This window comes from Coregonus clupeaformis, chromosome 9 (genome assembly GCF_020615455.1).
Source record: "Coregonus clupeaformis isolate EN_2021a chromosome 9, ASM2061545v1, whole genome shotgun sequence".
NCBI lineage: Eukaryota > Metazoa > Chordata > Actinopteri > Salmoniformes > Salmonidae > Coregonus > Coregonus clupeaformis.
Window position 1 is genome coordinate 24873833 of NC_059200.1, and position 10750 is coordinate 24884582.

General features: G+C 40.4%; 1 pseudogene; it reads right to left on the minus strand.

Annotated features, from left to right (window-relative positions):
* Positions 1-1907: 1907 nt before the first annotated feature.
* On the minus strand, positions 1908-10547 carry LOC121573521 (annotated as a pseudogene).
* Between the last annotated feature and the right edge of the window lie 203 nt (positions 10548-10750).

The following is a 10750-nucleotide window of genomic DNA, read 5'->3' on the forward strand; positions in this document are numbered from 1 at the left end:
CAATTCCCTCTGACGCTAAATAAACATCCTCTCAGGTTCCACTTGAAAACATTAGCAAACTCATAATTCTTCATATACTACACAACAAAATACGTTTGTCTTTATAAAATGATTCCCTCATTCAATAAATCAGGGATCAAATGGATAAGGTAGGCTACTTCAAAGCAAGGTATCTAACTAGACATGTTTATATATAAGGCTCAAATATTCATGAGTTGGGATGCAATTCCCCCAAAATTGGAAGTGCCAGTATGGTGTTCTGGACAGATCCAGCCCAAATCAAGCACTGAAACACACAATCTGGGTTGTTCAAAAAGAAAATTAGGTGACTCTGGCAATATTCCATACTTTAACCCATCTATTATATATTAAAGCAATAAGGCACGAGGGGGTGTGGTACAGTGATTGGTATATATGGTGAGAAGGTGACAACAGTTGATTATTCGCAAATGGAAGAAACACAAAATAACTGTAAATCTCCCTCGGCCTGGGGCTCCATGCAAGATCTCACCTCGTGGAGTTGCAATGATCATGAGGAATCAGCCCAGAACTACACGGGAGGATCTTGTCAATGATCTCAAGGCAGCTGGGACCATAGTCACCAAGAAAACAATTGGTAACACACTACGCCGTGAAGGACTGAAATCCTGCAGCGCCCGCAAAGGTCCCCCTGCTCAAGAAAGCACATATACAGGCCCGTCTGAAGTTTGCCAATGAACATCTGAATGATTCAGAGGAGAACTGGGTGAAAGTGTTGTGGTCAGATGAGACCAAAATCGAGCTCTTTGGCATCAACTCAACTCGCCGTGTTTGGAGGGAGGAGGAGGAATGCTGCCTATGACCCCAAGAACACCATCCCCACCGTCAAACATGGAGGTGGGAAACATTATGCTTTGGGGGTGTTTTTCTGCTAAGGGAACAGGACAACTTCACCGCATCAAAGGGACGATGGACGGGGCCATGTACCGTCAAATCTTGGGTGAGAACCTCCTTCCCTCAGCCAGGGCATTGAAAATGGGTCGTGGATGGGTATTCCAGCATGACAATGACCCAAAACACACGGCCAAGGCAACAAAGGAGTGGCTCAAGAAGAAGCACATTAAGGTCCTGGAGTGGCCTAGCCAGTCTCCAGACCTTAATCCCATAGAAAATCTGTGAAGGGAGCTGAAGGTTCGAGTTGCCAAACGTCAGCCTCGAAACCTTAATGACTTGGAGAAGATCTGCAAAGAGGAGTGGGACAAAATCCCTCCTGAGATGTGTGCAAACCTGGTGGCCAACTACAAGAAACGTCTGACCTCTGTGATTGCCAACAAGGGTTTTGCCACCAAGTACTAAGTCATGTTTTGCAGAGGGGTCAAATACTTATTTCCCTCATTAAAATGCAAATCAATTTATAACATTTTTGTTGTTATTCTGTCTCTCACTGTTCAAATAAACCTACCATTAAAATTATAGACTGATCATTTCTTTGTCAGTGGGCAAAAGTACAAAATCAGCAGGGGATCAAATACTTTTTTCCCCCTCACTGTATATGGCCAATATACCATGGCAAAGGGCTGTTCTTACGCATGATGCAATGCAGAGTGCCTGGATACAGCCCTTTGCCGTGGTATATTGGCCATATACCACATACCCGAGGTTCCTTATTGCTATTATAAACTGGTTACAAACATAACTAGAAAAGTAAAAATACTTTTCTCATACCCGTGGTATACAGTCTCATATACCACGGCTTTCAGCCAATCAGCATTCAGTGCTCGAACCACCCAGTTTATAATATATTATATAGACTATCATAAACTATTAAAATATTAAACCACAGGTTAGTTCCCTATTCTACATTTCCTGTGAGAAATTAGTAACACAGAACTCTCCATAGGGTCGATTTTAATGATTTATTGCCAAGATACCTGCACATACATTAACAAACCAGTGACCATTCCAGAATCCTTTGAATGTGTTGATAATTGTGTTGATAATTTATTTGAAGTTTTATAAATACAAAAAAGGAGCAAAGTGTCAATCATGAAACATACACAATGTGAAACGCACCCATTACAACACAAATGTAAACTAAGGAACTTTGACTCTGTAGGCATATTTTACTTTACTTCCTCTTAACGTGCAGGAACAGTGCAGGCAGGGATTCAGGATCGGCAACATTCTTCACAGGGTTTTTGTCTCATCAACCATGTCATACAGATGGGATAGCCTACTGATAGCCCATCTCATCATGACGTTCAGGAGACTGTCTGTTAGTTCTTACAATTCATACTTTTTACAATCAAATTCAATCAAATGTATTTTGTAAAGCCATTTTACTTCAGCAGGTGTCACAAAGTGCTTTACAGATACCCATCCTAAAGCCCCAAAGAACAAGCAATGCAGAAGTACAGTGGCTAGGAAAAACTCCATGGCCGCTGTGCTTCTGCATCTGCATTGGTTGTTCTTTGGGGTTTTAGGCTGGGTATCTGTATAGCACTGTGACAACTGCTGAAAAAATATATATATATCAAAATGTTTCTGAAGTCCTGCTGTCGGTGCTATGACCCCTGCTTAGATCTCTGACCCTGCTATAGTAAGAAACTGTGTTATTCACGACCACAGTTACTCTGTAGCAAAACTGTAACCCGGAACTAAAATAACACAGATCTGCGCCTACGCTAGTCCTAAACCCTTAACCCAGGCTGAACCCAACCAGGTTTACTTGGAAGACTGTGTCCCTGACAGCTTTGGAGACAACTCTGATGTTCTCTGTATCAGTAGCGCAGGTGAAGTGGTAGTACAGGCCTATGTGCTGCGCTTTGTACATATTCAGGATGAACATCTTAGCAGACTCTGCATCTCTCCGGGGACCTTCAAAGAAGACATTTATGAAAAAGAATGTACGTAAAATACACTGGGAATCGCTTCGTGCTTAATACGGTCAGAGTTGGGGTCAATTCCAGTTCCTGTCACTTGAATTGGATATGGACTTTGTTTTTTATATAGGAATGAACTCTAATGAACTAGGTGGAATTGACCCCAACCATGCATATGTAAAATATATTTTACACACACATATCAAGGCATGACTATCCAATGTTCTTAGGAAAGTACTCAGCAAGGTTGGAGCATGAATATACAACTAAATGCATGACTACCAGTGTACTAGTTTAGTGTACTAACCAGTGAACGTTGAGAAGTAGTCTGCCAGGTTGGAGTGTAAGATCTTGTCCTCTGGGTCGTCTGTTTTGTTGAGGAAGAGGTTGATGGAGGACTCCTGGAACCAGGGATAGGTGATGATGGTTGTAAACAGGGCTTTGCTCTCCTCTAGTCGATTCTGCAAGGAACATAAACACTTTAACCTACTCTTATATGTAGGGAGATTCAGATCATGTTCAATTTGTTATTGGTAGAATAATATAAGTTTAAAAACACTTACGGCAGTGTTCACACAGCATCTTTGATTATACACTACTGCGCACACACACAATGGAGTCTACCTGGCTGGTAGTAGTAGTACATTTTACAGTACCCAAAATAATTTATTTGACTTTATGTGACCATGGGAGAAACAACTCACCACATTGGCGCTCTCATAGAGGACCTGGTCGTACTCACTGAGAGCCACCAGGAAGATGATGGAGGTGACCCTCTCAAAACAGTGGATCCACTTCCTCCTCTCTGACCTTTGACCTCCAACATCCTGATAAAAACAACTTGGAACACATCTCAAATCACACTCTATTCCCGCTATAGGGCACTACCTTTAGGGTGTCATTTGAAATACTGATATGGGGAATACTTGCTTCCCTCATTCCCTCCACTCTTCCTTGAAGTAATCACTGATCTAACATGACTAAATAAGTGGAGGTAAGAGCTCAACTACAGTACATAGCTTTCAAAGATCCAAACAAGTTAGATCAGAGATTACTGCAAGGAAGGAAGGAAGGAAGGAAAAAAGTATAGTAGAAGTACAGTTGAAGTCGGAAGTTTACATACACCTTTTTGAACTCAGTTTTTCACAATTCCTGACATTTAATTATAGTAAAAATTCCCTGTCTTAGGTCAGTTAGGATTTTTTATTTCACCTTTATTTAACCAGGTAAGCCCGTTGAGAACAAGTTCTCATTTACAACTGCGACCTGGCCAAGATAAAGCAAAGCAGTGCGATAAAAAAAAAGAATGTGACGTCAGAATAATAGTAGAGAGAATTATTTATTTCAGCTTTTATTTATTTCATCACATTCCCAGTGGGCCAGAAGTTTACATACACTCAATTAGTATTTGGTAGCATTGCCTTTAAAATCGTTTAACTTGGGTCAAACGTTTCGGGTAGCCTTCCACAAGCTTCCCACAATAAGTTGGGTGAATTTTGGCCCATTCCTCCTGACAGAGCTGGTGTAACTGAGTCAGGTTTGTAGGCCTTCTTGCTCGCACACGCTTTTTCAGTCCTGCCCACAAATGTTCTATAGGATTGAGGTCCTATAGATACTTTTGTACCTGTTTCCTCCAGCATCTTCACAAGGTCCTTTGCTGATTTTCACTTTTCGCACCAAAGTACGTTCATCTCTAGGAGACAGAACGCGTCTCCTTCCTGAGTGGTATGACGGCTGCGTGGTCCCATGGTGTTTATACTTGCGTACTATTGTTTGTACAGATGAACGTGGTACCTTCAGGCATTTGGAAATTGCTCCCAAGGATGAACCAGACTTGTGGAGGTCTATAAATTTTTTTATGAGGTCTTTGCTGATTTCTTTTTATTTTCCCATGATGTCAAGCAAAGAGGCACTGAGTTTGAAGGTAGGCCTTGAAATACATCCACAGGTACACCTCCAATTGACTCAAATGATGTCACGCCCTGACTTATGGGACTCTGGTATGTTGAGTCAGGGTGTGGTGTTCTATGTTGTGTTATCTATGTTTTAATTCTAGGATTGTATGTCTATGTTTGGCCGGGTGCGATTCCCAATCAGAGACAGCTGTCGCTCGTTGTCTCTGATTGGGGATCATACTTAGGCAGCCTATTGGCACTCGTTAGTGGTGGGATCTTGTTCCGTGAGTAGGCTTGTTTTGTGTTTAGCCTTAGGACTTCACGTTTCGTTGGTTTGTTGTTTTGTTAGTGTGTTTATCGGTGAAATAAACATGTACGCATTTCACGCTGCGCCTTGGTCTGACCCGTCCTTAAACGAACGTGACAAATTATGTCAATTAGCCTATCAGAAGCTTCTAAAACCATGACATCATTTTCTGGAATTTTCCAAGATGTTTAAAGGCACAGTCAACTTAGTGCATGTAAACTTCTGACCCACTGGAATTGTGATACAGTGAATTATAAGTAAAAGACACATCTCACTATTTTGTAGAGTCAGAGACCTGGTACTCCCTCCTGCGCTCATAGCACTTCTGCATGCCCTGGTCACTCCACAGTCTTCTGATGCCATCCACCTGCCATGGCTCCAGGGTGGTCAATATGTCTGCCTCCACCCTGCTCAGCTTGTCTGCATGGCTCTGGAACACACAGAGATGTAGTTTTAGATATGGCAATAAAAACCTATTCACAGAGTAGATGTTCCTAGAGATTGATACTTAAACTTATGAACCATCAAGCCCCTTTATAAAAACACATTAGTATGATAATAAAGCTGAAATTGAATCTTCTGACAAGCTGCTTGCAATGTTCTGGTGATCTTTGAAATCAGTCCGTAGGGTCTTCATGGCTTGCATCATGTTCTGAACAGCAATGACGATGTTCCCGTACACCAGCTTGGTGAAGCCTCGCTTGTCCTCCCATGGATGATCCTCATCTGCTTGATGAAGGTGCTTTTCCCACTCTCACCAGTCCCTGGGAAAGGAGTGTCAGGATTGGGCTCAATTCAGAATTGAATTGAGAATGCCTCACAAATTCCAATTCAATTCTTGAATTTAAGTAGTAAACAGGATACAGAATTGCAATTCAAATTTGAATGAAAGGAAATAGAATTGAATTCAGTGAAATTCAAAATGCCTCTTCTATATTAGGTGTAGTCTATACAAATACACATATTTTACATAAAACATGTTGTTATACACATATCAAATTTTGATGAAACAATAGATTTTCAGGACAATCTTAAAATGAATGATCAAGGAAAACAAACCTGTATGCGAATATTAGTAGTAGTTCTTATATTTCATTAATCGCTTACATTTTGTTCAATATGGGGAAAATACTACATTTCCCAGAATTAGTCCCAGTATTAGTTTAACTCTCAAGTGGACCCTAAAGTCTTCAAAAAGAAGACAAACAAATTAAATGGTTGTTGGAAATATAATTGGCTGTTCTGAGCACTAAGGTTAAAGGAGTATATGAACATTGTTTCTGGAGAAAAGTGCTCCTTTGTAGCTCAGTAGCATGCTCAGGAGCATGGTACTAGTAACACCAGGGTAGTGGGGTCGATCCCCGCTACAACCCATATGTAAAATGTATGAACGCATGACTGTAAGTCGCTTTTGATAAAAGTATCTGACAATTGCATATATTCTTTGGTATCTGGAAGTGTGACCTGTCAGATTCAATGAAACTCTCATGTAGTCCCCTGTAGCTCAGTTGGTAGAGCATGGCACTTGCAACGCCAGGGTTGTGGGTTCGTTTCCCACGGGGGCCAGTATGAAAATGTATGCACTCACTGTAAGTCGCTCTGGATAAGAGCGTCTGCTAAATGACTAAAATGTAATGTTCTATAACTGAGTGGAATTTGTTTGAATTGCACTGAATTCAATTCTACTTCCTGTCACTCAAATTCTACATCATGTGGTGTGTGGACAATTCAATTTGAAGTTCAACTCATGAGTTGAATAGAGAGAAATAGTAATGGAGTATTTTTGTAGGTACTAACTCTGCCATGGTTTGTTGGACAAAGCCTAGGGAAAGTTGAGTTTTTGTAGGGTTTTTGGATAAACGCCGAAATAAGGTCTGTTGTAAACAAAGGCTTAGAGATCTTATACGTCTTGATCTATGAGATAATCTTCATCAGCTAACTACACTTTGTGGATTTTGAAGTATTTATGTAATTTAAAAAAAGCACAAAGCACATAAAAGGCTTCATAATATATAAAGGTCATGTTAACTGACTGATATTATCTCATAGAACAAAACATATCAGATCTCCTAAGCCTATGGTAACCTCAGACCTTATGTTCAGCTTTATCCCAATACCCTATTCTTTCCCCATAGGAATGGGTAGACAAACCAGAGGTAACTATTTTCCAGTTTTTGGGACTACAAGCTGGCGAGCTCTATTGGAGTCAATTCCAAAATTGTTAATTGAGCACAAACCTGAGTGTGTGTGTGTGTGTTTCGTTTTACTATCCTTGTGGGGACCAGAAGTGGGGACATTTTGCCGGTCCACACAAGGAAAAAGGCTATTTTATGCTTAGGGGTTACATTTTACAATTAGGGTTACAATTAGGGTTAGGGGTTTCGGGGTTAGGTTTCGGGATTAAGATTAGGGTTAGGGAAAATATGATTTTTGAATGTGAATCAATTGTTTGGTCCAGACAAGGATAGTAAAACAAACGTGTGTGTGTGTGTGTGTGTGCGTGTGTGAGTTTATGTACGTATGTGTGTGTGTACGAGAACGTGTGTGTTACATGTGGGTGTGTGTTACATAAAGGCACCACTTCATCCACATGTATTACTTTGGCTTATTGGCCAGTAACATGACCTTTAGAGCAGGAAAACATTGAGATGTTTGTTAACTAAAGCTGAAGGATAAGATTGGTTTGACCTTTCTTCAATGTCCTGTAATGCTTAACGCATTCCTAAAATGACCTAAGAACAATCCAAGTTTTGATAGTAAGTAGTAAAATGCACTGTGTGAAAACTCTGCAATAGTGCAGTAGGCCTTCATGTAGCTATTACAATAACACGGTGTGGCTAGTAATCATTTTACTATGACAAATACTGACATTAAATTGCACCACCAGAGGGTGGTGCGGTCTGCCAAACACATTACCGGGGAGCAAACTACCTGCCCTCTAAGACACATACAGCACCCGATGTCACAGGAAGGCCAAAAAGATCATCAAGGACATCAACCACCCGAGCCACTGCCTGTTCACCCCGCGATCATCCAGAAGGCGAGGACAGTACAGGTGCATCAAAGCTGGGACCGAGAGAATGAAAAACAGCTTCTATCTCAAGGCCATCAGACTATGTGTGTATACGTAAAAATGTATGCACACATGACTGTAAGTCGATTTGGATAAAAGCGTCTGCTAAATGGCATATTATTATTATTATTATTATTATTATTATTATGTTAAATAGCCATCACTAGCACATTAGAGGCTGCTGCAGCCTATTGAAATCACTGGCCACTTTAAGAAATGAAACACTAGTCACTTTAATAATGTTTACATATCTTGCACTACTCATCTCATATGTATATACTGCATTCTATTCTATAATATTCTACTGTACCTTAGTCCATGCCGCTCTGTCATTGCTTGTCCATATATGTATATTTTCTTCAATTCCATTCCTTACTCGTTTTGTGTGTATTGGGTACATGTTGTGAAATTGTTAGATATTACTTGTTAGATATTACTGCACTTTCGGAGCTAGAAGCACAAGCATTTCGCTACACCCGCTATAACATCTGCTAAACACGTGTACGTGACAAATCAAATTTGATTTGATATAGTTGGCCTCACATGACTGTTGCATTCAACTGCAAGCCAGGGCCAACTACTGCCACTTGTCCACATACCACACATAGCTATAACTGCTGATCAGAGAGTCAAAATGTGCTAGATGACAGTTTGGATAGAAGAGAGATGCAGGTAACTCAGTTTATTTAGATAAGTGTGATGGTAGGATGGAGGCTTTCAGCAAGTGCTTCTTGGTCCCCCTCCAAGTAGTTTTGAAGGACTGTTCTATGAATGATAATGCCCACTCAACATCAGTCGCCCCTAGACTACAAATTCAGTCACACTTTGTACAGTACATTTAAACTATGTCATGCTGAGGTACAGACAGTAATTTAAAAAATATAGCCTACTGTTATTCGGCCTGACTGTAATTACTCTGCCATTAATACTAACCTTTTTCAGGGCTGAAAATCCCAAAGATAAACAGTGTAGCCTTGTTCTGAGTGTCGGCTCAATGATCTACTGGTTTAACAGGTTTCTATGTGGAGAATGGGGTTTGGAGTGACTCATACCTATTCAACTGCCCAGGGCTTCTCTGGAGAACAACTATGATAAGAAAACTTGTCCTGTCAGGGAAGATGCAGCCTACTGTTCCATAGAGGTGATAAATGGACTAGATGTTCATCTCATGGCGCTGGAGGGGATGGCTGTTGTTTTATGGCTCCTAACCAATTGTGCTATTTTGTGTTGTTTTTTTCGCATTGTTTGTAACTTATTTTGTACATAATGTTTATTCTAACGTCTCTTATGACCGAAAATAGCTTCTAGGTATCAGAACCCCTTTATATAGCCCAGTGGAGGCTGCTGAGGGGAGGACGGCTCATAATAATGCCTGGAACGACGCAAATGGAATGGCATCACACCATGTGTTTGATACCATTCCACTGATTCCGCTCCAGCCATTACCACGAGCCCATCCTCCCCAATTAAGGTGCCACCAACCTCCTGTGATATAGCCTCTTTATTGTTATTGTGTTACTTTTTTTTATGTAGTTTATTTAGTAAATATTTTAAAAAACTCTTATTTTCTTAAAACTGTATTGTTGGTTAAGGGCTTGTAAGTAAGCATTTCACAGTAAGGTTGTATTCGGCGCATGTGACAAATACAATTTGATGTGATTTGATGACTAAAGAAAGCAAGTTTATAGGCTACATTGTTTTAAAATAAATATAAGGCTATCTTATTTTAATTATTAAACATGAATATGGTGGATTATTCTGAACTTTCACAGCTTCAATTTATTTGTAACTGAAAGAAACTCTATTTCTTATTGGTCTATTAACTCATTTACCGCCTGGTGATGACTCCAGGCAGGCCAAAACATACCACCAAAACAGGCTGAAATTTCAGGCGGTCTTTTCAAACAGCTCTTACACTATATGGGAATTATTATTGTTTTCACCATTTCACAGTATTATTCCAACCTCATAGTGTGGAAATATAAAACCCAGGAAAATCTAGGTTTGGACTGCACTGGGCCTTTAAATGGCACTGATCTTTAGCAGGGTAAAGACAAGTTGAGTTATGAGTTTACACTAAACTGCATTGCACAGAGGATGGGAACCACTTGAGGAAAGTCCAATGTTAATTTGCAAGATTAAAATAATTGTCGAAAAGCTATCTAGACCAGGGCTATTCTTCTAACAATTATTGAATTACATAAAATCAACTTGGAGTAGCATAGGTGAATATGCCCTTTCCATAAAGTTGCCGAATAACCAATTATACATAGCATACGCCATGACTCACCTAAAAGCAACAACTTTAACTCCGGGTGAGATTCCCTCTTGTCCCGGCGAAGCTGTCTCTCAATCTCCTGGTGTATCTTATTTCTCTCCAATTCTTCAGCCGACATACAGCATTCACCCATATTGGTGCCGTGTTGTAGCCGTCCGTAGTTGAGGTGAGGTAGATGGATGGATATGCGGGTCAAGATAAGCGGGTCTCATTCCTAACGTGCATTTAACCCAGAAGCAGATGGCCACCTGGACTATTTACATTGCTGCTAATCACTGTTTATTATCTATGCATAGTCACTTTACCCCTACCTACATGTACAAATTACCTCGACTA